Source organism: Pristis pectinata, chromosome 5 (genome assembly GCF_009764475.1).
Source record: "Pristis pectinata isolate sPriPec2 chromosome 5, sPriPec2.1.pri, whole genome shotgun sequence".
NCBI classification, from domain to species: Eukaryota; Metazoa; Chordata; class Chondrichthyes; order Rhinopristiformes; family Pristidae; genus Pristis; species Pristis pectinata.
Genome location: NC_067409.1, coordinates 26,898,146 through 26,916,896, shown reverse-complemented (window position 1 = coordinate 26,916,896; position 18,751 = coordinate 26,898,146). Strand labels below are relative to the sequence as shown.

At 39.0% G+C, this 18,751-nt stretch overlaps 1 protein-coding gene across 1 annotated transcript in view; it reads left to right on the top strand.

Moving 5' to 3' along the window:
• The window catches only part of svila (supervillin a), a 219,088-nt gene that overhangs the window by 49,716 nt on the left and 150,621 nt on the right, over positions 1-18,751 (top strand). The window contains 1 exon segment of the mRNA XM_052016555.1: positions 2,445-2,509. The gene's annotated coding sequence lies outside the window, so the exon portion shown is untranslated.

Genomic DNA, 18,751 nt, shown 5'->3' with positions numbered 1-18,751 from the left:
GGCCATCCTGAACACCCAGTTGCAAGTCATTTCAACTCCCCTTCCCATTCCCACACTGATCTGTCTGTAATTGGCCTGCTCCACTGCCAGGGTGAGGCCAAAATCAAATGAGAAGAACAGTACCTCATATTCTGCCTGGATGGTCTACAACCCAACGGTATGAATGTTGAATTTATCAATTTCATGTAATCTGCAGCCTTTGTGTTCCTTTCTCTGTCCTTCTGATCAGCCCCCTTCCCTCCACTTCTTTCCAAACCTTCTCCCCCATCTGGTTCCATCTTTCTATCACCCACACATTTTATCCAACAGGTCTCCCCTTCCCCTCCCCCCCCCCCCCCCCCCCATCGGATTCCACTTATCACCTTACTTCTCAGATTCCAGAATCTTCAGCCTTTTGACTTCGCTTGCCACTTTCCACCCTCTGTCTCAACCTCCAACATCCTCTTCCTCCCCACCTAGCTCCATCTGCCCATCATCCCTTCCTCAACAGGTTCCTCCTATCGCCTACCAGCTCCCGCCTCACACCTCCCATTCATCTCTTTATACTGGCCATCCCCCATCTACACTCTCAGTCCTGATGCATGCTCTCAACCCAATATGTCCACTCTCCCTCAACCTCTACAGATGCTGCCAGACCCACTGAGTTTCCTCAGCAATTTGTTTTCTTGCTCGTAATTTACAGTTTGCTCCACTGCCTTGTCCTTCAAGCTCCTGCAGTCCTATAATTCATTCAAATGACTTTTGTTAATATTAGTGCAGTGTAATCTTTTAGTGGGATAATTGTGGGGGGAAAAAAGGTAACTTTTGAGTAAGCAACATGTCAGTTTAAAGATCTTCATCCAGTCCCTGCATGGATGCATTGTTCCTGTCCCTCTGACCTTGAGCCTGATAGTCCTGAGATGAATGTATTTTTCCAGTTCTACTTTTCTCTGCACATTCCATTTTTAATCCACCATCTGTGGCCGTGCCTTCAACTTCCAAGGCCCTGAATTCTGAAATTCTCTTCCGAAATCATGTCTCCACACCTCTCTTTGAGATGTTCTTTAAATTGATCTCTGTGGTTCTGAAACTAATTATTGAAGTGGGTGTTTGGATAAGTTTAGCTGGATGACACTTTAGACAATTTGAAAAGAGGAACATTACAGGGTGATGGATGTGAATAGGAATACAGAATTTGCAAAATAACAATTCTGTGTACAGGATAGCTGCACCAAATTCTTACCCAGCAGGGAACCCCTGCATGTCTCCCTTGGACATTCTTTTTCCATTCAGTGGTGCTGGTCGCTCCAAAATGCAGTCTTTTTGTCTTGGATCTGCACAGTGGCAATTTCAATCAATCATCCATCACAAGTTAATGTTGCAAAATGTCTAACAGTTGTAACCCCTTGTGATCAGTCTGCGTAATGTTTCTTTCAAACGTGTTCTCGTTTATCACTGTAGCTTTTTGCTGGGGAGATTGAAAGTACCTTGAATAAGGCAAGGCAGATACAAATAATTAAGCCATTTGATTTTGAAGATGCAGTCAGTGCATGTTATAGTGGTTATAATCAAAATTCTGTTCACTTCTTGTAATTTGGAAATGCCTACCTACAATAAGAGTGCCTACCTATAATAAGAGTCACAATCCCATGTTTTCCTGTTCAGTATTCTGCCCCTCACCAGCCCTTACTAGTTTTGAGCACGAAATGAGCAGGATCCACTCCAGCCCTCACCCTGTCCCACCACTAACCACTTCATTCCAAGGTCTATTAATTCCATAATTCCAATTTGCTTTGAATTATTATTTTTGTGTATATATTGGAAGTGAGTGGACTGTTTCTTTTGACCTGCTACTTCAAAGAGCTATCAGTAGGCTGAATGATGAAACAAGATACCATATTTATTTCTTCTCTCCTCTCAACACAGACTAGCCTCCACTGTAAAAGGAATGCAGTCTCAGCAATCATTCTGTGATTGGCTTAACTGATTAAGTCATCTGAATTTTAATAGTTTTGGAGTTAGCTTGAGGGGAGAAGGTGAAGAAGGCATTGCTCTCAATCATTGTGGAAAAGCATCTTCACAGCCCGGCTCGTTAGGACTTCCTTTAGTTCATTTGTCATACACGTTGTAAACAAAGAATTCTGAACCTGAATGTGACCGTTTTCATTTGAAACATACTAGAAGAAAGACTTGCACATATATTGCATCTTTTATTGTTCCTTGATGTCTCAGTGCTTTACAGTCAATGATAAATAACCCACAAATGTGATTAATTGTTTAATCTTGTCTGTGAAAATGTGATTCTAAAAATTCCTGAAGCAAGATTGGAATATTTCCCTATGAAGGGAATTTTGTTTTGGAGAACAGTATATAAATAGAAATCAAGAAAATTGATTTCAAACTGCTCAAGTATAACCTATAACATCTGATATCTTTACTAATTTAGTGTTGTTGTTCCTCAACAGGATCCAGAAGGCTCCAGAGGAGATAAGATTATCGACCATGAAGCTTGTATCACTTTGAGAATTTGGTAAGTCTGAGTTTATATACCTTCACTTAGGGTTGATTATATAATTCTTGCAACTTCAAACTTAACTCTGGTTTTGCATGGCAACTTTATTTGCTGGGTCTGGATTCCTGTTTTTGTAAGAAAAAAACTGCAGATGCTAGAAATCTGGGGAAGAAAAAACACAATGACAGGGAAGCAACACAAGGCACTGGAAGAACTCAGTGGGTCAGGCAGCATCTACGGAGGGAAATGGACAGTCAACGTTTCAGGTCAAGATTCTTCATCTGGACTGGAAAGGGGGAGACAGCCAGTATTAAAAGGTGGAGGGAAGGGGTGGAGCAAGAGCATGCATGTGATAGGTGGATCCAGATGTGGGTGGGAATGATGTCAGAAGCTGGGAGGTGATAGGTAGAAGTGGTATTCAAGATGGAGTCCGACCAAGCTGTTCTACAGATAAAAACAAAAACCCATTCCATTCTATTCCAGTCCCCCTTGACATAACAAAATATTTTGAGTATGCATTCTATGTATCAATCACACTTTAATGCTTTGCTTATATCGTCACCCAGGTTTCCACCAGATTTTACAATATTATGGCTCAAAATTCAGTGTTCCAAGTTGCTGCACAGGGTTGTAATATTTTGAATGTTGATCTAAATGGTATTATAAGTAAAACTTCTAGAATCTGATAACAGCCATTTAGATGTTGATGATGGGTTAATGCAGAAGTTGGAATTGGATGTATTAAATAGAATCCCTCACCTATACAATGTACAACTCCAGCTAAGATTTCTTATATAGAGTCAGAGTTGTATAGCACAGAAACGGGCCCTTTGGCACAAACTATTCATGCCGACCGTGATGCCTGTCTATGCTCATACCATTTTCCCACAATGGGCACGTATCCCTCCTACTCCTTTCCTATTCAAGTACCTGTCCAAATGCCTTTTAAATGTTGTAATTGTATCTTCCTCTACTACCACCTCTAGCAGCTCGTTCCTCCTTCTGTGCGGAACAACATGCCCCTCGGATCTCCTTTAAATTTCTCCTCCTCGCCTTAAACTTGTGTCCTATTGTTTTTAGATTCCACCACCCTGACGGTCTACCCTTTCTATGCCCCCCATAAATTTATAAACCTCGATGAGGTTATACCTCAGCCTCTTGCATTTCAGTGGGAATAAACCTAGTTTATCCAATCTCTCCTTGTAAATAAATCCCTCCATTCCAGGCAACATCCTGGTGAATCTCTCGTGCACTCTCTCATCCTTCCTGTGGTGTGGCAATCAGAACTGTATGTAGCCTGTGCAATATTTTGTACAGCTGCAACATTGCATCCCAACTCTTGTAGTCGTTGCCTTGGCCTGTGAAAGCAATCAGACCAAACGACAGCTTAACTACCCTATCCACCTCTGTTGCCATTTTAAGGGAGCTATGAACTTGTACCCCAACGTTCCTGTACCTCAACACTTCTAAGGTCCTGACCGCTTACTCTCGATGTCCTGTTAGTATTTGACATCCCAAAATGTATTGCCAAAATTGCATAATATGTTAAAGAAACAAGTCAAAAACAATAAAACCAAGACACAAGATTTGAGGTACCTGTTACCAGAATGGTTGAATATTTTATTTTTAAACAAAAATGCTGGAGAAAAAAAATTGAGTTTGTCGTTTTAAATATAATTCAACAAAGCAAAAATTCTATTTCTCCAATGTAAAAGTTACATATAATTTCCACTGTGTAGATTAATTTGTGTACTTGAACAGAAGTTGCAGTTTAATGAGGAATAAGCAAACCAGCCAGAGCATATTGTCAGTTATTGGTGATAAATTGCCTTCAAGTAATGTAGAATCTGGAATTGTTAAAAGAACTCATGAGGTAGAAGTTAAGTTATAATCCTATTGAATGGTGGAACAGATGCGAGGGCCAGTTGACCTATACCTGCATCTGCTTCTGTTTCATGTGTTCTTGTCACACATTGACTGCTCCTATGAACCAATGTCATTGTCCACATCCATCCCAGATGCCCATTTTCTAGATGAAAAGCTGTCCATCTTTTGGCATTTGCCATGGTCATCAATTGCAGTTTAAACTTAGATGCTGTATTTCACCTTCATTCCCACCATACAATCATTTTCAGTTGGATCAATCTTTGCTGTGCTCATGTTGTGAAGTTGCCACAGGAATGTATCCAAGAGTTGCTTGAGGAATTGCCTATCCTTCTTCCAACCTACCACTGTCTCCTTTGCCCCAATGCTGCAGTTGCCACACTTTTGAAAGAACAGATATAATCGTACTTCCTGGACAGGATGGGACTGAACTACGGAGAGGCTTGAACTGTAGTATTTTGGGAAGGGCAGTGTCTGAATGACACTTGCAGAATGTGCATACGTCACCAAGAGTCTATTCAAATTTCATTGCAAGGTGTAGAATGTTGAAGCTTCTAGACGTTAAGTAAATGAAATGTTAAATTGGATTACAAAATAATTTACCACAGCAGATTTAGAGAGATTGGGGAAACCTTTTGAGAGGGCTTAAAAGCAGTCAAAACACTTTACCATTATGATTGAAGACACTTAAAAGTTGTAGTTTTCACTTTCATTTAGCTCCCATAATCAAAATATTATTTAGAGTTATTTGTGATTAGTATTTTTGGAGATTATTAATTAGTGGAAGTATTAATTGGAAACTTTAATTTACTGTCATCTCAATATTTTAACTATAGAAAATAAGCATAAATTTAAAAACATTTTAACAAGTTCAAAAGTTTGGACACTGGCATTTGTCATTTCTAATAGGTAATACAGATATTAATAATCAGGCTGGAATTTTTAGAATGAATGTTTGAAGTGACTCTTTCTGGGATTTAAAAATGATCCATTCAAAGTGTATTGAAGTTTTATGTAGAGCAATCTGCTGTGAGTGACAAGTATATTGCCTAGCCTTGCCATTCTTATGTTTGATAGGTTTAAGGTATAAACATTTACAATTAAGTTGCCATACAGATGTTAAGATTGTGATTTAGAAAATGGGTCATTTCCTGAAGAAGTTGATATACAGCAAACCTAGGACGTATAAAATAAAAACAGAAAATGCTGGAAACACTCAGTAGGTCAGGCCGTATCTGTGGGAAGAGAAATGGAGCTAAGAAAGACAAAAGAAGCTTGTTAAGCTGCAAGGAGGGTTCTGATGGAAGATCTTCGACTGAAAAGTTAGCTCTTTTTTTTCCTTCAGTTGCAGCCTGATCTGATTATTTACAGCATTTTCTGCTTTTGTTTCAGATTTCCAACATTGCAGTTTCTTTTTGATCTTCAGGAAGTGTGATAGAGAACATTTTTAAGAGGATTTTACGCCTTCATAATGTACATAAATCTTAACCTGGTTAAAAAGTTGAAATTTATTGAATTTTACCTCTATTAGTTTTGCTAACTCATTTGTTTGCTGTATGCTGAATTACTCTTTGTGCTTTCAGAACCCCCACCCCAACACACTTAAGATTTAAGTTTTGCTTTGCTTTTGGATGCTGAGTGCTATCCACAAATGAAGTGCCTCAAAATGTTGCACAAGATGTAAGGCCTTTGTTTCATTGGGCATATTTTATTGTCTCAAGGTTGTCAAGTCAAAAAATAGTTTATGAAATGTGCTCAGATCTGAGGATTATGGACTTGAATTGGCTGTGAAGCTCAATGAGAGGTGTTTACTTTCTGTTCAGTTTTGGTACTTTACTAGGTAAACACTTTGCAATTTGCTGCAAAGTATTACATTGATATAATTATAGTTTTGTCCACTTTATATAATACAACCAAACATCTAGGGTTTGGAAGCTATAATTGGCTCCCTCTATAAGTTTCGGCAGCAAGTGTTCAAACAGTATTGGCAATAAGAAAGAATAAAACTGTAGTCTGGGACTGTTGTTGCAACAGCTGATCTGATGTCTCCATTCCAAGGGCTATTTATGGCAGATTAGCTGGTATCAGAGCTCACTGTTCAGTCCATAAAAGGATGGCCCTGTGTGTCATTGGCACATTGCAATTGGCCCTGAATCCTCAAAGGCTGAAATGAATCTATAGTTCTATCTGAAGAACTGACTGGTTTATGATGGACAGACAGTTGGATGGAAGCTCGTGTGTAACTACAGCAGCATAATTCTTTGGTATAGTTGGATTTTGAAGTAATTCTTATTGCATTGGGAAAACTTGTTGGAAATACTTTGGAAATCTCGATAAAGGATCTAATTGACAAGTTGATGTGATTGTATAGGAAATATATAGAATCCTCTTGACTGTAGATGTATTTTCCATATTTTGCTGCAACACTTGTTTTGCAATATTAACACTAAAATTGTTTGAGCTGCTGAATTAGCTTTAAGGGTTGCTTTTTATCAGTCAAAGCTTGAGAAGCTTAAATTGTGAAACATTGGAAAAGTTATTGAGAGCAGCCTGAACTTTATGAAGCTGGTGAATTGACTCTAATCCTGAAGTTTTAAATATTTTAAATTTAAACTTGTGAAGAGGAAATCTCACTTCCACTGAAGTAAGTAGGATGTTTTTCAATGGGGTATAATAAGGAAATGTTGACAGCTGTTTCATTGAGGGTGTTATTTGATGCTGAAAAATCTTTTGTTTACCAATGTGTGCATGTCTGTCATTGTTGATCATGTGATGGCCTGGGGTGCTTTCAAGTTTATGAAGGAAAATTGCGTAGGAGCAAAATTTCTCATAGCTGGATTAGTTATAGTTTTTAAAAACACATTGTTTACTGAGTTAAATATGCCCACTCAAATTTATGCTTGCACTTTAGACAAATGCTTGAATGATGATACTCATGATACATTGAGAGAATATACCTGTTTTCTTTCTTGTATTTGGTGAAAGTTAGTTGTGTTATTTCCAAACATTATAATTTTTTTTTGTTGGTAAATGAGATCTTCATTGCCTAAAAATAAGAATTTGTGTTTTTCCAAAAGTGTTATAATTTTTTATTTACAGAAGTGTTACAATGCAAGAGCAAACATTTTGACAAATTGAACTTGAATCAATAGACACTGGCTTTAGCCAATAATGTGAATGCTGGCTAATGTCCTTATTCGTGCTGCAAACATGTCTTCAGTTGCATGACACACAACTTTATGGTTACTAATTCAGCAATGCAGCTGGTTGCACTTGGTTATACCTTTTTGGATGACCCCTTCCTTAGCTCATCAGTAAATTTGCTCTGAATGATTTATGAAAAACCCTCATGCTATATCAAATAAATCTGACAGTTACCTCTGCTGCAGAAAAAAACATAACTCCTCTCGTTGGAATGGAGGATGGCTTTAAATAGCTCAAGGACCTTGTTCTAGAATCTGCAAGGATTTAACAACCATTGTTGTAGTGGTCTGATATAATCCTTTGCTCTTTTCACCAGCTCCTACCTTACTAGTTGTTAAAAGTTGTCATCTGTACTGAATATCTTGCCTTCTGTGACATTGCACATACTTCTCAGTTGGCCTGTCACTGATAGCAATAGCTTAAATATGTATTTCTTTAAACATTGCAGAGATTAGCACCCATTTTGACTTTGAATTTCACTATTAATTTTAATGAAGACCTTTATTTTAGTTGGTATCCTTTAGTCTCCATATTCCACAATGGTATGAAAATTTTTTAATGCTGTTCATTTATGATCAATGTTCTTAAGATCCTGCAATTCTAATCTTTAGAATATAAATTGCAGGATACCAGTAATCGACATGAACACCATGTCAGCCTTTAATGCAGTAAAACCAACTAAATTGTATGCTAAAATGTATTGTCTCTAAAATTGTATATATTGATTAAAAATGTCATTAATTTTTTACAGTGCTGTTTTAAGAAAAAGCAGATTGCTTTACATTGAGGTCTTTTTTTTAGGATAAATTGAAGATATCGAGGGTGCAGAGGAGGTTTACTAGGATGCTGCCTGGATTAGAGGGCATGTGCTATCAGGAGAGGCTGGACACACTTGGGCTCTTTTCTGAGCGGCGGAGGCTGAGGGATGATCTGTTGGAAGTGTATAAAATCATGAGGGGCATAGATAGGGTGGCCAAGCAAGTATCTTTTTCCATTATTGTGCGATCCAATACCAGAGGGCATGCATTTAAGGTGAGAGGGAGTAGGTTCAGAACAGACATGAGGCGTACGTTTTTTACTGAGAGACTGGTGGATGCCTGGAATGTGTTGCCTGATAGGGTGGTGGAGGCAAATTCATTGGGGGCTTTTAAGAGGGACTTGGATGGACACATGAATGAGAGAAAAATAAAGGGGTGTGGGCGTCCTTTAGGTAGGAGGGAATAGCTATGTTGGCACAACATTGTGGGCCGAAGGGCCTGTACTGTGCTCTACTGTTCTGTGTTCTATATCTACACTGAACTTGATTTTCTAAACAGAATTTAGAGGTGTTAAGTTATGACACCCAATATCTTTCTATCTATTGCAACTTGCACAAGCAACACCCAACTCTGAACAATTCAAACTGGTTTTCTAATTTTAAGCGGCATCATGCAAAGGTATTAACAAAACACTTGCAGCAGGATACACCCAGACATTAACAGCTTCGCCCTTCTTTCTTTATTTCTCATCATTTGACCACCCTCTTATTTTTAGTGTGATGCCTGCATTTGTGACCTTGGTCCATAAAATTTGCATCAGTCTTCATCTTGTGCCTTTTGTCTACTGCAGTCATTAACCAGTTAATTAGACATCTATTTGACATGCTGCATTGTGATGCTGTGTGTCACAGGTTAAGAAATATCCGTGAGGCAGCTGGAGGCCAAGAATTTAGTCTTGTGTCATTCCTCGGCCATGTGATGCTGCATATTTAATTGAATCTTTCAATGTGAGGAATTTCAGAACAGATAGCCTATGTTACTGTAGCGGTTAGCATAACACAATTACAGTGCCAGCGACTCAGGTTCAATTCCAACTGCTGTCTGTAAGGAGTTTGTACATTCTCCCCGTGACTGTGTGGGTTTCCTTCCACGTTCCAAAGATGTACAGGTTAGGAAGTTGTGAGCATGCTATATTGGTGCCGGAAGTGTGGCGACACTTGCAGGCTGCCCCCAGAACATTCTATGCAAAGATGCATTTCTCTGTGTTTCAATGTACATGTGACTAATAAAGGTATCTTATCTTATATTCACATTGGAGGTTATTTTGGTTTGGTTACATTTTGTTCTTCAGGAGGCTAAAGAAATTTGGCATGTCCCCTTTGACCCTCACCAATTTTGTAGATGTACCATTAGAAAGCATCCTATACAGATGTATCACAGCAATTGCTCTGCCTGAGATCAGAAGAAACTGCAGAGAGTTGTGGACACAGCACATCACAGAAATCAGCCTTCCCTCCATGGACTCTGTCTACACTTCTCACTGCCTCGGGGAAAGCAGCCAACATAATCAAAGACCACATCCACACCCGGACATTCTCTCTTCTCACCCATTGGGCAGAAGATACAAAAGCCTGAAAGCACGTACCACCAGTCTTAAGGACAACTCTGTCCTGCTGTTATAAGACTATTGAATGGTTTCCTAGTATGATAAGATGGAATCTTGACCTCACAATCTACCTTGTCATGGCCTTGCACCTTATTGTCTGCCTGCACTGCCCTTTCTCTGTAACTGTATCACTTTATTCTGCATTCTGTTATTGTTTTCCCTTGTACTACCGCAATGCACTGATGTGATGGAACGAACTGTGTGGATGACATGCAAAACAAAGTTTTTCACTGCACCTCGATACAGTGAAAATTGGGTATTCATAGGTCTTTTATTTGCAGTAGCCGTCAGAGCTGTTCTTATTCCGGCCTTGTCCAATGAACTACACGCATGAATTTTCAGGAAGCATTCTTTGAACGTCTGGGAATGATCTTCATTTGCTAATCAGAACAGTTGAAGATTTAAACCTGGGACTCTCTCATCCTCTGATTAGCCCATTGAGTGATCAGTCCTCATTTTTAAATACCTGTTGGTTTGTATTTGATCTCCTTTGACGCTACTAATGGAACAGGTTGGAGGATATAATGTTTTATAATGTTGGGAAAGCTTCCCATTTAACACAATGTGCATTATACTCGATGAGAGTTTACATCTACATGGACCTTTCCAGATGGATAGAAAAGGGCTATCCCTGATGAAAACTGTCTGCAGCAAAAAAAAAGGCTGGCCTGTCCTTTAGCAGTTCTTGAGATCAGCTGAAGATTTAATCCTTGTACTGAGGGAGATGTATTTGTAGATTAGTGGGTAACATTCAACACGTGATCAGAAGAAATCAACTGCAAATATTTTTTTAAGATGCACTTGTTCCTTCACCCATTCCTAATGATGAAATGCTTTTGTGTCATATTCCTTCCATTGTCCTTTTGAAGTGTAATGGTCCTCCAGTCATTAATACTATATTATGATATTGATGCGACTAAGCAAATTTCACTTAGGAGCAATTAGCAACTTCAATAACATAAAACTGATTAAAAATGGATAAACTTTTAGAGTAAACTTGTAAACGGTAGCGTAGCAGTTAGCGCGACGCTATTACAGCGCCAGCGATCGGGGTTCGATTCCCGTCGCTGTCTGTAAGGAGTTTGTACGTTCTCCCGTGTCTGCATGGGTTTCCTCCGAGTGCTCCGGTTTCCTCCCACATTCTAAAGACGTACGGGTAGGTTAATATGGATTTAAAATGGGCGGCGTGGACTCGTTGGGCCGGAAGAGCCTGTTACCATGCTGTAAATAAAATTTTAAAAAATATTTAATTAAAAAAGTAGCATTCAATCTCGTCTAAGGCTTTGCTGAGCCAGTTTGATTTTGCTTTATAATCAGCATCTGTAAGTCACATACATGGAGGGAGGTCATTGATTTATGTTCCACTCTCAGCAAAAAGTTCAACAGATTGTACAGGTTCCAAAATTCTTTGAAATGGGTAATTTTATTCCGGTATTGAATTCTCCATGGCTGTAACCTTGGTTTGGGGTTTCTGGCTTTGAGTGGTGAGAACCTAATGCAAGGATATTTAACTTTGTTTGCTCATTAAAGCTACCATTTAAAATGTAATTCCCAAATATGGATCTAAAACAGTGAAGGTTTATCCATTTCTGATTATCCTATAGAAGTCAATGGATGGTGATCCAGAGCAGAATCTGATTTGTTTTGCTCACTTCCCTACTGGAGAACCTTGAGGAAGTTGTACCTACTTTGCTATCATCCTGCCTGAGATTTGCCAAATACAACCAAAGATTAAATTTGAAAGCATTAACTTGCAGAGACAAATATTGTTATATAGATATCATGGCCTTACATGAACAAACGTAATATTCAAAAACCATTTCAAAGACTGTAGTGAAACTATTTGCCAAATGCATTGATAAGTTGAATGTAAATGTGAAATTGACACCTGAACTTGTGTTTTGCATCACAGCATTTAATATACATAAGTTCAAAATCAGATGAAATACAAGTGGCAAGTATCTTTTTCAAAAGATTCTTGAATCAAAGCCATTTTAAATTTTTAATGAGATTGTGAAATCTTTCTTCTCCAGTGATGTTGATTACTGCCTGCTTTCAATTGCAATTGTTTTCAATTCATCTAGATTCCAGCATCTGCAGTCCTCTGTTTCTCCTCAATTGCTGTCCTTCGACTTGCATTCAATGTCAGAAAATTATTGATGATGTACTCAGTTAAATAGGAGCTGGATGTAGACGAACCCAATGAGGTCATTCAAGTTCCTCCTTGTCACTGGGGTTAACCTGATGAGTGCCCCATGAAGTTCCATGTGACTTTCCAAATAAAAATCTAATATATACACACTTTGGCTGTTGCTACTAATCCTGTTTATGTTAAAGCAAACATGCTTTCCTTTTTCAAAAATCTGTAAAATTAATTTATAATTAAAATATTTTAATTTATGGCACACCTTGTATTCCCAGAGCTCAAATATACTTGATTGTTACCACTAATGAGCAAATGTATAAATTCATGATGCAGAACTAGCTGCTTCTCAAGGCCAAAGACTGCAGATTGGCCCAGATTCAGAGGACAGATGATCTTGTTCAGCAGGATGTATCCTAGTTCCTGTTCTGTGATAATGGGTCTTGAGGTTGTTTTCTGTTAGAAGTGCCCTTTCACCCCAAGGGGTTGTTAGGCTAGTAATGGTTCCATTCCTATGACATTTGCAGCAAAGCATCTGAGCTTACAGTAATTAAATTTCCTTCTATATCATTTATCATTCCTGTTTAATGATTCAGGTGCTACTTTGTCCAGTTTTTGTACCATTTTAACCTGCTTACTGAAACTATAGTACAGGTCGGCAGAAACTTTGGCATAGGTGATGTATTTTATTATTTTTAAACTCCTTACGATTGCACTCTTTCAAAAATAAACACTTTAAGATGCAAGCTGATGGAGACCTGAAGGATGTTATGTTCAATTGTACAGGGCCATAGATGCCCCTTGAGTACTGTGTCTAGTTATGATCTCCTTATCTGAGGAAGGTTATTCTTGCTCTGGAGAGAGTTCAGGGAAGGTTCATCAGACATATTCCTGGGATGGCAGGACTGACGTAGGAAGTGATATCAGGTCCTTTAGGAGTATATTCTCTGGAGCTTAGGAGAATGAGAGGGAATCTCCTAGAAACCTACAAAATTCTAACAGGTCTGGACAGATTAGATGTAGGAAGGATATTTCCAATGGCAGTAAGTCCAAGAACAGGAGTCTCATTTTTAAGCATAAGGGCTCAGTAAGCCATTTAAGACTGAGGCACCAGTTCAGAACCTGTGGAGTTCACCACCATAGAAAGCAGTTGAAGTCAAATCAGTAAATGTATTCAAGAAGGACTTCTTGAGGATAGAGGGTCAAAGCTGTATGGGAAGAAATCTGGAACAAGGAGCCAGGAGCATTTTGAACGGCAATTTAGGCTCCTTGGTAGGGCTGAATGGCCTACTATTTTCTGTGGTTTCCAATGCAGAGCCAGTGACCTTTTCTACTTGTCATTTCACCATAGTATAACCATAGCTTGGGGAGAAAAGCTACTTCTAATTCTACTTTTAGGTGTCAAATCTGTAATTATCTTTACTTATTTTGTTAATTAACTACATGGGTGAGATCCAAATCTAAAGCTTTATGCCTTGGAGGTTATGAGTGCTACTAAATAGATACACTAAATTAAGCTGGAGACAATTTTTTTTTAATCTTTTATCTTGTTCAAGTGGTCATTTGCATGTCTATAAGTAGGTTATCCAAAGACATTGAACATCCCGGCAAGGACAAAGCTTCACTCATCTGTGTTTCTGGTATGAATTATTACGTAGAATTATGGCAGGAAGTATCTGCTGCTCTTGCTCTGTCTACTCCAGAGGCACCATGGTCTTGCTGCAAGCCAGGTTTGGTCTGACTCTAGTTTTCCTCTGGTCTATGTACTTCAAAGAAAAAAGGTTATCTATAGACATCTTGTGGAATTGGTCTTGAAGACTGGCTGCAGCTCTTACCAGCATAAAACGTTACAGATTGTTTGGGATGATTACTGGGCAATTGATAAATCACTTTAAAATCCAGTTAGAATGTTTTTCATTTTGATAGAATTTTTAATGTGAATTTGTTTCTAATTTGAATTTCTTTTTCAAATAAGTGGAGATTATTGATTGTTAAGAATGTAATGTTGTATAGCTGCATAAAATATTATATGAATACTGCATTACTATATTTAAGAATTGGTTCTGCTAATTGTTATTCATTAAATTCTGTTAATCTGCAGTAACATTGGCATAGCACCAAAGTGATTATCTGTTGTTGAGACAGCTGGGCAGGTCTAAGAGTAGAGTATCAGACTCTCTTCTGCCAGGAACTAGGTTCGTGTTCAGACCTGGCATCAACACTTGGCTCACTTCTTTGAATTTTATTTAGTCCTACCTGATTCTTATGTTAACTGGGTGAGGGAGGACTGGAAAGTAAGTGCTTAAAAGATGTTTTCTGAATCTTGCTTTGCAAAGTTTATTGTAATCATTTGAAGTAAGATTGAAAAGTTGATTGGGTCAAAACTGTTTAAAGATTTACTGATTTGATTTCCTATGCATATTTTTCCCATTGCTCACTAATCTTCCACAAAATTGCAGCAATCCATCAATTTTCTTTAAAATAAAGCTCTACTTTTGCTTCTGAGCCTGTAATCTCTGGCCTCTCCATCTTGGCAAAAGGGCACCACAGCCAATAGGTCGGAAAGAGCCGTGCTACTCGAGGTGTCTACACTTCTTGATACACTGTTCCCACTTCCCCCCAACCTCGTATTTCAATGACAAACCATTGGCTAACAATCTAGAGTTTTTGCTAAGGCAAGGGTTTTGCTGTCTTTGTAACATAGTGCATGTTGAATCTGCTGCCTTGCTGTATAACCTTGGAGAGCAGTCAGCCATGACTCATTTCCTTCCCACTTTTCTGACGATTGTGCCTACCATCATTCTGTAAAATGTTTTGAAATGGAAGTTGTTGGAAGTGAGTCCTAGATAACTTAAATCTTCCACACTTCAGAAGGTGACAAGTGACTGTGAATTAGCTAGTTAAAAAAAAGCCTAATGTTCAGAATCTATCGTGAATTAGCTGGTGAGATCAAGAATCGTTTATTTAAAAGAGAAGGGAGGTGATAGAAAATGACTAGCCATATTGGAATTTGGTTTGGGTCATTGTGCGCAAGCTTCATAACTATTGGAAGAGAGTGCTACTTTTTAACAGAAAACAATACATTAAACGTGCATGCAGGATATGGTTTCAAAAATAATCAGTCAAATTTATCAAAGGAATAGGAAAGTCAAGCTATTGTCCGTGAACCTTGCACAATGCCAGACAGATCAATTTAGAACATAGAACATTACAGCACAGTACAAGCCCTTTGGCCCACAATGTTGTGCCAACATTTTATCCTGCTCTAAAATCTATCATTCATGTGTCTGTCATTAATGTCCCTAATGTATCTGCCCCCACAACCTCTACAGGCAGTGCGTTCCACGCACCCACCACTCTGTTTTAAAAATAAAAAACTTGCCCCTGACATCCCTCTTGTATCTTCCTCCAATCACCTTTAAATTATGTCCCCTCATGTTAGCCATTGTCACACTGGGAAAAAGTCTCTGACTGTCCGTTCGATCTATGCCTCTTATCATCTTGTACACCTCGATCAAGTCACCTCTCATCCTCCACCTCTCCAAAGAGAAAAGTCCTAGCTCATTCAACCTAACCTCCTAAGACATGCTCTCCAATCCAGGCAACATCCTGGCAAATCTCCTCTACACCCTCTCTAGAGCTTCCACATCCTTCCTATAATGAGGCAACCAGAACTGAACACAATACTCCAAGTGTGGTCTAACCAGAATTCTATAGAGCTGCAACATCACCTCGCAGCTCTTGAACTCAATACCCCAACTAATGAAGGCCAGCACACCATACGCCTTCTTAACAACCTTATCGACCTGCGCAGCAACCTTGAGGGATCTGTGGATGTGGACCCCAAGATACCTCTGTTCTTCCACACTGCTAAGAGTCCTGCCAATAACCTTGTATTCTGCCTTCAAGTTTGATCTTCCAAAGTGTATCACTTCACACTTATCTGTGTTGAACTCCATCTGCCACTTCTCAGCCCAGCTCTGCATTCTATCAATATCCTGTTGTAATCTACAGCAACCTTCTACGCTATCCACAACACCACCAACTTTTGTATCATCAGCAAACTTACTAACCCACCCTTCCACATCCTCATCCAAGTCATTTATAAAAATCACAAAGAGCAGGGGTCCCAGAACAGATCCCTGCGGAACACTGGTCACTGACCTCCAGGCAGAGTATACTCCATCTACCACCACCCTCTGTCCTCTATGGGCGAGCCAATTTGATTCTGAAAGTAAGGTTGTAATTTTTTTTAACATCTAGTTAAATTTCAAGCTGTAGTTTAGAATATCTGTGCAGCTTTGAGCCACCTGATGAGGAAAAAACATGCATTATAGAGCCCTCAGATGTAAGGAAGGTTCATGGAAGCAGTTTAGGGGCTTTGTTTGCTTTCTGGTTAATACTCATCTGCCAAATAAATTGACTACCTATTTTTCTTGCGGCTGTTTGGATAATCTTGCTGTGTGCAAAGTAGCTGCTGACTTTGTATACCAGAATAAGTATGCAATTGTTTGGCTGCCAACTGTCGCCCTTGAGGCAAAGGTTTTGGGACAAGCTTGCTGGGGAGTACACTGATTTTAAACAATGTTCCTGAAACTATTATGACAAGACCTATTTGATAGGAATTGATACTGGCTGAGACATCAGCAGGAAATGGAATATAACCTTGATAAATTTCCCACACTTTTAGTGTGTGATGTGCAATGATTTATTATACTTGGTATCATAAATTACGTACAAAACTCAGATTATTTAGGGCAGCACTGTTTCATTGAGTTATTGCCCAGGACTCCAGCGCATTTGCTCTTTGTTGTGGAAAGAAATTTACCATTGTATGATAAGCATATTCAAGGTGACATTGGTAAACTGATAATTACTGAGATGATAATGGCTTGAACTTGCATTGTCACCATATCAATTTCCTTTCAGATGCAAATTAACAGGGAATGATAACACAGAAATGGTTCACACAAGAGCTCTTAGATATTCAAGCAACGGTGCCTGACTTGTTTAGTCAAATAAATTGAAGTATGCACAAATTTTAGGATAAATTGTAAAATTAGAGCTAAAAGTGAATGAATTTGCCAGATTTATTTAAAAACGATCCTAGAAATTAAGGTTTAGAAAGCTTGGCAATTGCAGCTCAGCGCTGATGGAGTGCTGCATCGTTGAATGTGTTAAGTATCACTTTAGATTAGTTTATTGTCATGTAGACCAGGGTGCAATGAAATTACATGCTTGCATGAAGCTCATAGAGTCAACAGTAAACATGATAATAAATACAACCATAAATACAGCAAGGAGGGCTCATAAAACAACAGAATGGTGTAAAGATAGTAGTGCAATCTGAGGTAGTGCAAAAAGAAATGCTAAAGTGAAAACAACAGAACAACGGAAAGAGAGAGAATTAAGAGACTAAGAATGTGGCAGCATCACAAGCCTTGACAGCCCCGCAGTGGTCATGAAAGCTCCTATGGCACTACTCCAGAAAAGTTGGAGATACAGACCACATACAACAAGTTACTTCAAAGCACTCGAGTTCTGCTGTGACAAGAGGTTACCAGCAGGACAGTAGAAGTGATTTGAGGATATCTCAAAGTCTCCTTGAAGTGTAACGTCCCCATTGACATAAGAATCCCCAGCTCATGATTGGTCAAGGAACATCCAGGATGACCTTGAGAATGTCTAGTCTTTGTTAGGAGCATGCTGAAGCCTAGTTGGCAGATGGACTGCACCATCCTCAGCCCAACCACAATCAAAAACCTCCTGCCAAACCACTGGCAGAATTTGCAGATCCCAGATCCCACATTGGGCTGATCAACCACCTTGAAATCCACAGAATTGATAGTGGAAGCAAGTCCTCCTCAAAGCAGAGAGAAGCAAGATATTCCAAGGAAGAACAGAAGAATTATCAGGTGTACAGACCAATGTATCTTCAATGAACACCACAGAACTACTGGATAGTTTAATTTAATGTCACATTGGCTGCTACAATTTCTTGTCACAGATCCATCCCTCCATCAGTGTTCTCTGCATAGCACTTATGCAGACTAAGTCCTAGCTTCACAAGGAATCTGCTCATGATATTGTATGGCACTACCACCATGCTAAACAAGGTGGATAGAAGACAGATCTAACAACTCAAAACTAGGCATCTGTGGGATATCAGCTGAGTTTCTTTCCATCGCAATCTGAGACCTCATGACACATCATTTACCTCTCTCTACAGTATGCAATATGTTAAAGTGATCCCACAGTCAACAGATCATTTCAGTGCTTTGTCAGTTCTGCTACATTGGTTATGAATGGTGGTGAGAAATTAAAAGAGTGGGAGGCTCCATAGAATGGAATTTTTGAACATGACGGTGGATCCCAGAAAGTGAATGCCAAAGAAGCTAAAGGATTTGCATCAATTTTCAGCCAGAGTGATCATCTTGCAGTCTCCTGAAGTCCCGCTATTGCTTTATTCATTGCAGAAGCTAGTCTTCAGCCAAATTCAATTCACTTGATACAATACCAAGACGTTACTGCATCTGGTGCACAAAGCTATCGGCCCTGACTACATCCCATTTGAAATGCATGAAAATGTGTTCTCCAGAAGTAGT